The 14,580-nt window shown below is 31.5% G+C and overlaps 1 protein-coding gene across 1 annotated transcript in view; it reads left to right on the top strand.

Annotated features, from left to right (window-relative positions):
* The window catches only part of igl (igloo), a 726,182-nt gene that overhangs the window by 359 nt on the left and 711,243 nt on the right, over positions 1-14,580 (top strand). The window lies entirely within an intron of this gene.

A 14,580-nucleotide genomic window follows, 5' to 3' on the forward strand; every position in this document is an offset into this window, starting at 1 on the left:
TTTTTGTCCCTTATTCAAATTTATTCCCATTACTTTTCAATTGCAGCGATATTTAACTATTTAATTAACGTATTATTCCCAGAATATAAATTTTACTATATAACCTTGTTGTATATTTATAGAAAATGTATGTTACTGATCTATTGTACATGCAATATGTTAAGGAAGATTATTAATATTAATGTTTATAGGGAAAATAAATAAATAAATAACTATACTGTACTGAATGGATGAAATACATCAATCATAAAGAAAGTAATATTCCAAAAAAAAAAAAAAAAAAAAAAAAAGAGAGAGAGAGAGAGAGATTGAGTATGACATGATAAGTTGGAATTGATATTGATGGTATCTTTAGCCTTATAAAAGTAATCGATAAACTAATCAAATAGTACATTATGCAACGAGGTAATTAAGAAGTGAGGATGGATATTTATGAAAGAGCGCAAGCGAGTTTCATAATTTTCATACGAGCTTCTTAATTACCATTATAGGCGAGTTTTATACGACTATTTATGCTCGACCATATTTCTAACTTGATATTATTAATTTTAATTGTATCTGACCTTCAGCAATGTTCCATAAGTTGTGATATCTGCGCAGACGCGAAAATATTGATTTTTTCCGAGGAACAGATGTCCACATTAACCTTGCTAGGCCATAAGAACCTACAGAGATAACATTGAAATTAAATTAGACATTGAAAAACGAGATGACAAATTGAATTTATTTGAATATTATTTACAATTAACGCTAATTATTATAGTAACAGAACATAACCTTCTGCGACACTATTGGATTTCCAGCCTCCGTGACTTTTCGCTAATTCTCTTTCGATTGCATATCCGAGAATAATCGATACTTGCGGTTTTATAACGGTAGAAAGCTGACCTGTCATTGGCTGAACAGTTGTAACCTGAGTCGTCATTGGCTGAAAGACCTGGTCTTTAATGAGTAGGTGTACTTTAATGACATGCATTAAAGGTCTGCTACCAGGTACTACGTTTCGGCATGGTCGAGCATAAACAATATTACAGTACAAAGCAAAGTTACCTAGGTGCTGTATATGTTTTAAGTATAACTAATATACCATAACAAAACTCTTATCGCATTATGCTTTTAAGGTGATATTTGTGAGCAACTTCCTATCATCAGAATATTAAATTATTTTCTCGAAATCTGCTGAAGCTACAGAGCTGACATTTTTACAACACATGGGCACGTATCTTTTGCTTATGATGTAACAGTAGTTGCTTTGTTAATTCATTTCCTTACAAACAATTTCCATGCGAATATTTTCAAAATTTTCAATACACTATCTTCAGTAATACGTATATACGGTATATTAGATTTACGAAAACATTCTGTAAGGCTACTATATAAATAGGCCTATATCTGAAAATTTCACTTTTCTATAGAAGAAGTTAAGAAAATTTGTCTTTTGAATAAAAAATCAAACTTGTGAAAAATGTGCATTACAATTAAAACTTACATTCATAGAATGCGCTTATACTTCTCAGGCAAATCTAAAAATTACCATGGATACAGTTTTAATAAGTTCTCTTCCCTTTATCTATTGAATCAGTGCTGGCCATCTCTGTATATAGCTCGACCAAGCGGCATATACCACCTCTTTCGTCTGTCTCTTTCCTTTCCACTGTAAAGGCCTCAGGCTCTCCTGAGCTCTAAAGCGCGCTTGCGCATATGGGCATCAATTGACATGACTGATCTAAGCTTTAAAGATAAACCTAGATTATCTGTTGTAGGGAATAAGTTGAAGTCTATCTCAATGTCGTGTTTCAATTTTAATGGGTTTCTATCAAATTTCGTTCGTGGTTACAAGCAAAGAAGAAACTCTGACGTATTCCTACTATGTCATAATTTCAAGACATCTCACGTTGAACTTTTTTCCACTTGATAAGATCGTCATTTCGAGAACTGTGCTGTGTGAAATGTAAAATAAAAATGAACTCACATTGCAAGTTGATTTACATTCATTAATTATATTTTGTTAGTCGCTACTGGCAACTTAACTTTTTGCAGTTGAACTTCTGTACTCATTTAGCCCCAATTAATGGGCGCTATGCCTCATTAAGAACTCTGAATGTGAGAAAGGCAAACACTGCTTGGTTTGTTTTAAGCAAACATGCGGTAGAATCCAGTTCCATTGTTTGTGGTGAATGGCGTGTATGGAAATAAAACCTCAACATTCTCTTACCTCCCTACCCAGAGGATCAATTAAATTCAGAGAAAGACATTTTATATACTAATGAAGTTGCATTGCTGCTGTTAAGACTTAACAATTCACGATCCTATCTATCATAACTTTGTCATCAGTCAAGATAAATAGCTTGTCATGTGACAGAATACGAAAGCGAACGTTATGGGCTGTAAATATGCCGGTTTGGAATTTATTTTTCATCTATCTCGAAGGTTCAATTCGTTGTCTATTTATGTGTTCGTTTAGTCTTTAGGAGGTGATCTCTGCTTCGAGCTGATCCCTCACCGGGGAAGACCCTTAATTGTCCATGTAACGTGTAGTGGTAGGGTGAGAATTGAAGAGCTGTGATTTTGTCGCTGTGACATGTTTGCCTCCGGTTCCAACTGTGACTGTAGTTCGAAAATCAAGCTCTGAGAAATCGCTGTCTCCGCTCGATATGTGACTGATAGTGATATTAATAAGTAAATAAATAAAGAAATAATGAACAGATAAATATATATATATATATATATTAATAACCAAATATACAAACAAATAGGTAAATTAGTAAATAAATAAATAAGTATATAAATAAACAAAAAAGTAAATAAATAAATAAGTAGCCTAACTAAATAAAAAGCAAATAAACAAATAAATAAAGAAATAACTAAGTAAATAAATAAAGAAATAATGAACAGATAAATATATATATATAAATTAATAAACAGATATACAAACAAATAGGTAAATTACTAAATAAATAGTTAAATAAATAAACAAATAAATACAGAAATAAATAAGTAAATAAATAAAGAAATAATGAACATATAAATATATATATATATATATATATATAAATTAATAAACAAATATACAAAGAAATAGGTAAATTACTAAATAAATAATTAAATAAACAAATAAATAAGTATATAAATAAACAAAGAAGTTAATAAATAAATATTCTAGTCTAATTAAATGAAAAGTAAATAGATAAACAGATAAATAAAGAAATAAATAAGTAAATAAAGAAAGAAATAATGAACAGATAAATACATATATATATATAAATTAATAAACAAATATACAAACAAATAGGTAAATTCGTAAATAAATAAATAAGTATATAAATAAGCAAAGAAGTAAATAAATGAATCAATAAGTTGTCTAAATAAATAAAAAGTGAATAAATAAAGAGGTAAATAAAGAAATAAATAAGCGAATAAATAGAGAAATAATGAAGAGATAAATATATATATAAATGAATAAAAAATATACAAAGAAATAGGTAAATTAAATAATTAAAGAAATAAATAAATAAGTAAATAATTAGCCTAATTAAATAAAAGTAAATAAATAATTAAACAAATAAATAAATAACTAAATTAGCAAATGATAAATAACAAATGAAAAAGTAACAAATATGTAAATAAGCGAGTAAATAAGTAAGTAAATTAATTAGCAAGAAAATAAATAAATAAATAAATAAATAAATAAATAAATAAATAAATAAATAAATAAATCTGTCAATCAATATATAAGATATAAAAAATAGATAGTTAAATAAATCGTAAATAAATAAATAAAGATTATAAATAAAAGAATAAATTAGTAAATAAATAAATAATTAAATGAATAAACATATAATCCCCTGCACGAATGAACTAAGGAATAAATAAATTTTCATAGCATAACGATACTTGTTTTGTGTACTCGGCATGAAGCGTTACAGAGATAGGCTATTCTTTCCCGCTGTACTGGTTTTTGCAGCAGCGTGAGCAGTAGGTTGATGATTGAAGGGACATATTAATTACATGTCTTACTACGTCACTACACAAGAAGTTGCAGTGAGGAACCAGAAACATCCTTCCGATGCTGCTAGAACAAGTTCGGAAGTTGCGACGTAACTTAGCAACATTTAATCAAGACACAAGTTGACAAAGTTTCGAGTAATAATGTACTAAAGTACAGGGCGTACAAGAAAATGCTGACTGAATGCCTTCTGTAACCATGTGAAAGTTCTCGATGTGAGAAGAGCTGTTAAAGATTAATTGCCATTCACAATATTTGACACGTGCTTAAAAACTTTATTTCTGAGGTAATATTCAATAAAGGTTCGATTCCTGCCACTGTACTGACCAATTCCATTGTTATTTGCTTTTTTTTCCACTTATTGCTTCCTATTTTACGTCTCGGGAAACTTGCTACGACTACCAGTTCCTTCAGTCGGTGGAAGTCAAGCTTGGAGAAAGATGCATGTAAACTTTTAATCTTTCCGACGTTTTCAGCCGGAGCAGTGAATAAGTAAATAGAAAATAACCTTAACAGTCATATATTTTCGCCTTCTTTTTTAAATTCATCATCATGTTTTTCTGCCTGCTGTTATTTTAAACAAAGCTTTGATATGTATTTACAACTTCTATATTTTTTGGCTCATGTACGGAGGTAATTTAATAAATAATGCACAGTTTGGCAGAATTGTGAAGTGGATGACGCAACACCAATGAAAATTACGTCAGTTTCAGTTGAAGGATTAAGGAAAAAGCAGGTGTGTTCGTTTCGTCCATAGCATACTCTGTGTTTAGGTAACGAGAGCTAGAAATGGAGCCTGCACGTGTCTCGGGTACTGTGACGAATCTTTACGTGGCAAAACTCCCCCACAGAAATCCACACTTCCACAATGCTTTGAGTGGAGTTTGTGGTGAACTCACAGTGGACCGAAATACAGTTTCTCGTTAGGCTACTCGTTTTCGTGACGGTGCTGTCAGCAAGCTTGCAATGTCCAGGCGTTTCTATTTCTGTTCAGCAGTCAAGTAGTAAGGGACCCATCGCGTAGAAATGTTTCTCTTCTTCAAATTCTTTGTCAAAATACGGAATATTGAATTTGGTGAAATCTCTTTAGCTTCTGAAAGTTCTTCACACGTCGCTCGACGATCTTCTTAAAGAACATGTACCACAAGTTTCACACTTTGTTCATGTGTTGATGTTTTTGGCCTTCCTGGTCTTGCATCTTCGTGTAAGCTGACACGAAAACGGGTAGCCCAACGAGAAACTGTAATACTGCCACTGTAAGCTCACCACAAACTCTGCTCCGCTGTGGATTTCTGTGAGGATTCCTTTTCCTTGCATACCTATGGGTCTGTCGCCAATGTCAGGACGGATAGAAATAATACAATAAATATTACAAGGAGATAAATATGACATCAACAGAAAATGAATATTAAGGGGGTAGGTACAGCTTACAGCAGTATTATTTTGGAAATATTCAACATTTTTTTCCTCCATTACTGTACCTTGTACCATAATGAAAATTAGTATGTGTAAGGTACTGTCCTTCTGTTATATGAAAAAAAATATTTTTACGATTTAAAAAAAAATATTTACATTTTTTTTTTTTAATTCAGTTCACTGTGCAGTGATTAAGCTTTTCCCACATAACTCTAAAACTATCCAACATTCTGTCATAACATTTTGTGTGTGTATTTATGCATGTCATATCTACAATATTATGCAAGATCACTTGTCTATCTTTGATAGATTGTCCGATAAAAAATAAACTCATTTTTAAAAATGGTCAAATATCAGTATTTTCTTATAACACGAAATAAAAAAAAAATATTATTTATTAAGGAATGTAGTTGAAAAAGCATGATATTGTAAACATGAGTTTCAGAAATAAAATAAAAGAGAGAGAACATGAAAAAGTTAACAAGTTTATGAGTTATGAGGGAAACGCTTCATCACTGCACAGTGAACTACCACTGCTATGACTTTTGAAAAAAAAAAATATATATATATATATAACTTTTTTAAATAGTAAAAATATTTGTTGTGCGAGATCGTGTGTATTTGCTTGCTTTCCGCACAAAACCAATAAGCGGTATGTGTGAAATACCACATTCAGTATTCCCAACGTAACACACATAACAATTTCCCTCTTCTTACCGCTTAAGCGTCATATTCATTTTACTGGTTTAGGGTTTTAACATATTATTTTTAAAGACGTTCAATATAGTAATAATTATAAATTGGAAACTTACCACTGCAATTTCACCTAAATTGCACTGTTAATTATTGTTTTTAAATATTTGCAAAAATTAAGTAAACTCTACAACTCCACTAAAGTTACTGCATTTGTAATGAAAGTAACATCAAGGAAGCCGTGAAAAAATCAACAAGATTCCAGACTCATCATAGTCTGGGGGAAAAAAAGACAGACGTATATCACGGCCTGCTGCAGTATAGTAAACACAGAAAACATTTTATAGGAACGATGTTGAAGATAGATATATTTGTTTTCCAAAGTTGCCGTCATTGAACAGAAACCAAGATGGAGATTTCATTGCAACTAATTAGAAATTCCTCTTTCAGGTATGTAATAAACGATCTTCGCACAAAATAATGTACGATACACGAGCGGTATGTTTGTTTTCATGTTCTCGGAAATTAAAAAAGCTCAACTACGTTTCGCTTTTTCAGTCTTTTCCTCGAACATGAAAACGTCAACATACCGCTCTTGTAACGCATATTACTATTTTCATATAGCAGAAGGACAGTGTTTTATACCTACCAGTTTTCATTATTGTACAAGATACAGTAATGGAGGAAAAAAATGTTGAATATTTCCAAAAATAATACTGCTGTAAGCTGTACCTAATCTCTTAAATTAATTAAAAGGACCACTGGGGTATAAATTATAGTTCTCTTAACTTAAATACAATTTCCCCTCTGAAAAAGTAGTCATAGAATCAAGAGAGAAATAACAAATATATTTTTGTTGTTTAAAGTAGCAAGTATTTAGTAGTTTGTTTTGAAAAAAATAATTCATTCTCCATAAATTAGTTTATATGGCATGCTATGCTTCCCGAGGAACGTTTTGTAAAGCCATTCATAACATTTGTGCTGACACGTAATGAGCTCTTTCCTCATAGAACTTCACTTCAGCTGTTACGGAAGAGAAGAAAACAGTGGCAGAGATTCTCTTCCAATTGCTACTAGCGCTCGGTGCATTAACTGAGCCCGGTCATATTTGCATACTAGAAGTATGAAAAAAAACTGTGGCGATGTTTTATACCGTATCGTAGCCTATGTCCTGAAAATGTGATCTTCAGTATGAAATGTTGTACCAATAAGAACATCCTGACTTCCAGTAGATACTGTTTTAATTTTCTTTAGTCATATTACATTTTGTCAAGAGATGGTTTTGAACGTTAACTGTAAAAAAAATGATTGAGAATTCGTTTAGTCTATGTAATTCCATGAAACGTATTTATACTAGTCATGATTGTTATTCTGAACATGGTTGGGATTGTGAAGACGTTTTGGATTTGAAATAAAAGTTTGGTATTTATTTTAATTTCCGTCTTTTTACTCCCCGCATTTAAATTCAACAAGACGGAATCTTCTCGTTAACTACTTCATAATCGCTTCCTCATTCCATGCGGCCAAGACTGCAGACAACAATGCAATTGATAGTCGAAACGATTCACACATCAATATGACGCCAGTGAGTTGTTTGAAATTGTAATGAATGTTACTACATAGAATTAGATTCATTTGGAAATTAATACCATAGTCGAGTGCTTTAGACTTTGATAAATTAACTGTTTCTGTTTTTATAATCCCAGAATTTTGATTTTAAAAAGACGAAGCCTTCTCGTTAACTACTTCATAATCGCTTTCACATTCCATGAGGCCTAGTCTCCAGACAACAATGCAATTGATAATCGAAACGATTCACACATCAATATGACGCGAATGAATTGGTTGAAATTGTAATGAATAATAATATGTTATTACAGATAATTGGATTCATTTGGAAATTAATACCAGAGTTGAGTGCTTTAGACTAAAATTAGACTATTTTAATTAACTATTTCTGTCTTTATACTCCCAGCATTTTAATTTTAAGTTAACTACTTCATAATCACTTCCTCATTCCATACGGCCTAGTCTCCAGACAACAATGCAATTGATGGTCGAAACGATTCACACATCAATATGACGCCAATGAGTTGTTTGAATTGTAATGAATGTATGTTATTACAGAGAATTGGATTCATTTAGAAATTAATACCAGAGTTGAGTGCTTTAGACTAAAATTAGACTATAGACTAAAATTAGACTATTTTAATTAAATATTTCTGTCTTCATACTCCCAGCATTTTAATTTTAACAAGGCGGAGCCTTCTCGTTAACTACTTCATAATCGCTTCCTCATTCCATGCGGCCTAGTCTCCAGACAACAATGCAATTGATGGTCGAAACGATTCACACATCAATATGACGCCAATGAGTTTTTTGAAACTGTAATGAATAATAAAAATATGTCATTACTGAGAATTCGATTCGTTTAGAAATTAATGTCACAGTTGAGGGGTTAGGTACAGCTTACAGAAGTAACATTTTGGAAATATTCAACATTTTTTTCCTCCATTACTGTATCTAGTATACTAATAAAAATTAGTAGGACTATGTGTAAAACACTCTGCTTCTGCTATACGAAAAAAAATATTTTTACAATTGAAAAAATTATTTACATTTTGTTTTTTTCATAATTCAGTTCACTGTGCAGTGATGAAGCGTTTCCCACATAACTTAAAAACTATCCAACATTCTGTGACGAAATTTCTAGTGTGTATTAATGCATGTCATATCTACAATAAGATGCAAGATTACTTCTCTATCTTTCATAGATTGTCTGATAAAAAATAAATTCATTTTACAAAATGATGAAATATCAGTATTTTCTTCTAACACAAAATAAAAAAAATATATATTATTTATTAAGGAATGTAGTTGAAAGAGCATGATATTGTAAACACGAGTTTCAGCAATAAAATAAAAGAGAGAGAACATGAAAAAGTTAACAAGTTTATGAGTTATGAGGGAAATGCTTCATCACTGCACAGTGAACTGCACATTTTGAATTTTGAAAAAAAAAAAAAAAACATATATATATTATAACATTTTTAAAGTGTAAAAAATATTTTTTTTTTCATGTGGCAGAAGAACAGTGTTTTACACGTACCAATTTTCTTTATTGTACAATATACAGTAATGGAGGAATAGTACGTTATGCAACGAGCCTATAATGGTAGTAATTAAGACGCGAGTATGTTTATGAAACGAGCGCAAGCGAGTTTCATAATTTTCATACGAGCGTCTTAATTACCATTATAGGCAAGTTTCATACGACTTTTTATGCTCGACCATATTTCTAACTTGAAATTATTCAGAAGTATTCATGTTATGTTTATGTGAGGAGCGAACTGACCTGAATTGTGAGATGTGCGCAGACGCGAAAGTATTGATTTTTTCCGAGGCACGAATGTCATTGACCTTGATATAATATAGAGAATAATAACATGAAGATTAGTCTTGATATAACCTGGAAATTGATTTAGAATTGAAAAACGAGATGACAAATTGAATTTATTTGAATAGTATTTACAATTAACGCTAATTATTATAGTAGCAGAACATAACCTTCTGCGACAGTATTGGATTTCCAGCCTCCGTGACTTTTCGCTAATTGTCTTTCGATTGCATATCCGAGAATAATCGATACTTGCGGTTTTATAATCGTACAATGGTGATTTCTCATTGGCTGAACAACTGAATTATAATGAATAGATGTATTTTAATGAGGTGCATTAAAGGGCTACTACCAGGTGTATAATTACTACATTTCGGCATGGTCGAGCATAAAAAAATGTTGAATGTTTCCAAAACTTTTACTGCTGTAAGCTGTACCTAACCCTTAAATACTTCAGAATAAAATTAAACTATGTTAAATTAACTATTTCTGTCTTTTTACTCCCCGCATTTATCATTCAATTCATTTCTCTAAAAGTATTATTCTTTTTATTAAACTATAAATGCAACTGAGTATTTTGTTAAGCTTTTATATTTACTTTACACTTTCTCAGCGTGAGGGGAATACCACTGCTCTTTCGCTTGCGTGACGTAACGCAATTGGACGACGTCACTGTATTAAGAGAAAATCTTTCCGGATTTCTAGAAAGTCAATAGCATAAACTTTTCACGTTATAATTAATTGCTTTGTGGTTATGTTAAAAGGATTCTGTTTTACTATTGCAATGCTCTTTCGAAAAATGAGTGTGGTTTGTTCGTCAAAATGTCTCGTTACCAGCTTTTAATGAGATAATGAAACATTGGTTGCAGGCCATGAAATTCTGCGAGCAATGCATTAGCAGAACCGCCCTTTCCTGCAGTTGCGTGCAGTTGCTAGGTCGAGAAACAGTTGACTGTAGTTTTCAATCGTGGCAGTCACTTGTTTTAACGCTTATCGACTTCGTATAATATGGATCTTAGACAAGGCGAATAATATACTCGTTTAAGTAAGATTAAACAAAAATGTATGTAGTATGCATATACAGGGTGGAAAAAAAATGTAATATATTCCTTTCCACATATTCCTAGAAATGTAACGAGCAAAAATGTACAACACTTTGTTTCTTTGCGTCCACACCTGTGGAGTAACGGTCAGCGCGTCTGGCTGCGAAGCCAGGTGGCCCGGGTTCGAATCCCGATCGGGGCAAGTTACCTGGTTGAGGTTTTTTCCGGGGTTTTCCCTCAACCCAATATGAGCAAATGCTGGGTAACTTTTGGTGGTGGACCCCGGACTCATTTCACCGGCATTATCACCTTCATTCCATTCAGACGCTAAATGGCCTGGATGTTGATGCAGCGTCGTAAAATAACCCAATAAAATAAATAAATGTTTCTTTGCGAACGACTTTCTGGTAAAAGTAAAAGAATTCGAATTCTCTGAAATAATTTAAAGAGAAGACTTCTTTTTGTAGATTACTGTAGAATAAGCTATTTACAGTCATGTTTCAGTAGTAATTTAGTTATAGTAAGTGCAGCTTTCAATTACTGTTGCTATTTAGTCAACTGTCAGTAGACAGGTTTGAACCCCAATAAGACATCACTCATGAAGCAATTAAGACAGGAGATAATGGGTTAGGGAGGTTTCAATTTATGACATGAAAAGGAATTGCCAAATTTTTCACTCGTGAACTGAATTTGTACTTTCTGTCCTTTCCTTATTTATTTTTTTCTTTGCATTTGTTTTTTCGTATTTGTATTTATGGTGGTATGGCAGCTGAGGTTAACTTTACTGAAATAAATAAATAAATAAATAAATATATATATATAAACTTGTAAATAAGTGAAGAAGTAAATAAATAAATAAATAAATAAATAAAAAATGGAGACGTAAACAAATATGTAAATAAATATATACATACATAATAAATAAATAAATAAATTAATTAATTAATAACTAAATACATAAGAAATTAATATATACATAAATAAACAAATAAGCAAATAAACAAACAAGTAAATACATAAGTAAATAAATAGATAAGTAAATAAGGAAATAAACAAATATGTAAATACATACATAAGTAAATAAATTAATAACGAAATAAACAAATAAGCATTTAAATACATAGTTAAGTAAATAAATAAATACGCAAATAAATGAATAAGTAAATAAATTAATAATCAAATAAATGAGTGAATAAGTACATACATGGCCAAATAAACAAATAAGCAAATAAATAATTAATTAAATATATAAATAAGGAAATAAATAAGTAAATAAATACATTCTTATGTAAATAAATGGATGGAAGGATGGATGGATGGATGGATGGATGGATAATTTAATGTCATTCAGCAAATATACAGCCCATATACAACGTCAAAATACAAATATATAATACATGGCCTACAATTATATGGATAGATATTGAAATAAAATCAAAATAAATATACAATTACCAGACAATTACAAAGACAGATTAAAAGTGTTAGCAAATAAATAAGTACATAATACATACATAAGTAAATAAAAAGAAAGGAAATAAATTAATAAGTAAATAAATAAATAAATAAACAAATAAGTAAATAAATACATATATAAGTAAATAAATAAGCAAATAAATGAGTAAATAAATTAATACATAAGCAAATGAGTAAAGAATAAGTGAGTTAATAAATAAAGAAATAAACAAATAAGTAAATAAATACATATATAAGTAAATAAATAAGCAAATAAATGAGTAAATAAATTAATACATAAGCAAATGAGTAAAGAATAAGTGAGTTAATAAATAAAGAAATAAACTAAATAAACGCAATGAAAGGAACAAACGAGGGAGTTACCGAATGAGTTAATGTAGAAATAAATAAACGTATAAATGAATGTAAATGTAAATATATGAATGAGTGTACAAAAATAATAAATAAGTAAATAATAAATAAATAACTAAATGAATAAGTAAATAAATTGTAAATGTATAAGTAAAGTATTAACGAATGAGTGCGAGTTAATAAATGAATGAAAATATAAATAAATATGCATTTATATAAATATATAATGTTATAATTAATGATTATAAATTAACTATTGTTTCAAAACTATTTTATATTTATTTATGTATAAACTGTGTGTACTCCGTAGTAACACATTTATGTAACAATTCATATTGAAAAGAATGCCCAAATTCTTCCTTTGAAGCATGAATATTACTTGGGTGACACTGTCCGCCACGCGACTGAATACGTTACAGCAGCCGTGACGAAAATGTGACTCACGAGCACATTGTGGCGCGCAATGATAGCTGTGCATTTCTCTTGCTTCCTACCTCCCCTAACCCCCACCCTCTCATTTACTGGAGTCAAACTCCGTTCCATTTGTATTTGTCTCTGACCTGCGAGTGGCATATCGTCGCAATGTCTCTCTCGAAACCATGTACCTCTACAAAAACGAAAGTTCCAAGTAGGATGGGAGGACGCATTTTTTTGCTGTCAATATGATGAGAATATTAAATGTATGATTTGTATAACATAAAACGGCATTATACTACATGTTACTGATGAAACATTAAAAGGTTAAGTGTTATTGTTATCATCATCATCATCATCATCATCATCATCATCATCATCATCATCATCATCATCATCATCATCATCTCTGTACGGCGACCTTTTTCAGCAGATGTACGAATAATAGGCTACGGTTAGATCTTCAATTTAAACTCTCAGATTTACAATGTGATGTTAAATGAAAGCTAGATGTAAGGACTTGACAAATGTTGAACTTTTCAAATCTTTGCCAAAAAATAAATATCGGAAGCTTCGTTCTTTCGCTTGCTCTGTTGAAGCCATGTTCCCTACAACTTACTTTTGTGAAAAAATATTTTCAACCATGAAAATAGTACTTACTTACTTACTGGCTTTTAAGGAACCCGGAGGTTCATTGCCGCCCTCACATAAGCCCGTCATTGGTCCCTATCCTGAGCAAGATTAATCCAGTCTCTATCATCATATCCCACCTCCCTGAAATCCATTTTTGTATTATCTTCCCATCTACGTCTCGGCCTCCTCAAAGGTCGCCATGAAAATAGTAAAAACCAAATTTAGGTCACGACTGACAGACAAATACCTTCGTGATCAACTACGACTGGCAGTAAGTGACATAATTCCTGATTTTGAAACTCTGTCGCAGAGACATTCTGAAGACAGTTAATTTTAGGTTGTGATAATGTGTCCTATGTTTTCTTGTTCATTTCATTCTTCGTTACACGTACTAAACATTTGTTTGTAACCATATACTGTATAAAATTATATTTAAGTGCTTGATGTAAGGAAAATTAAATCCGTTAATAAGTCAGACAGTTGCTTCACTTCCCCTTCGGGTGTCCGCCTCCCTCCATAGGTGCTATGCACGTTGCAGGTTACACAGTGGCTCGGCGCACGATCACATTTTCGCCACGGCTGCGTTACAGAAAAGTACGCGAGTACCGAAGGGTTAAAATGTAGGCAAAATCACAATTCGTTCACAAGAAACCAGCACCTGTTTTCACCTCAACCACGAATTGCTTCTCGCCTCTAGTCAAAGCAAGTACAGCTGTGATAGGAATGGCATATTTAAACGTTCGATTCACTTTACGTCGCAAGTCAATTCTTGTCACTTCGTTACATAGAAAGCAAAATGAAGCGATTATTCTATCAGACTGGGGTGCCACGTTTAATAAAGTCTCTTGTTTAGAAGCACAGCTGCAGCTTTGAAGCCCTCTGTGCGGAACTGTTCCTTAAATGGATTCAGTTGACAAATCGGGGTCTTACTTTGTTTGTGTTTTGTACTCGCTCTACACCGATCCTGTTTGAAATCGTAACTGTCTCCTTTAAAGTCTTACATATAGCTTCAGGAGGAATTTTATTCCACGAGAATTTCCCAGGAGTTACACGAATAAATATTTATGACCGCTTTCGTTTTATTTGCGTTCATTTTTCAATAAAATCGGCTAATGGAAAGTCTTCGATGGAACAGCGTACAGCTTGCATTT

Source organism: Periplaneta americana, chromosome 3, assembly GCF_040183065.1.
Source record: "Periplaneta americana isolate PAMFEO1 chromosome 3, P.americana_PAMFEO1_priV1, whole genome shotgun sequence".
Lineage (NCBI taxonomy): Eukaryota > Metazoa > Arthropoda > Insecta > Blattodea > Blattidae > Periplaneta > Periplaneta americana.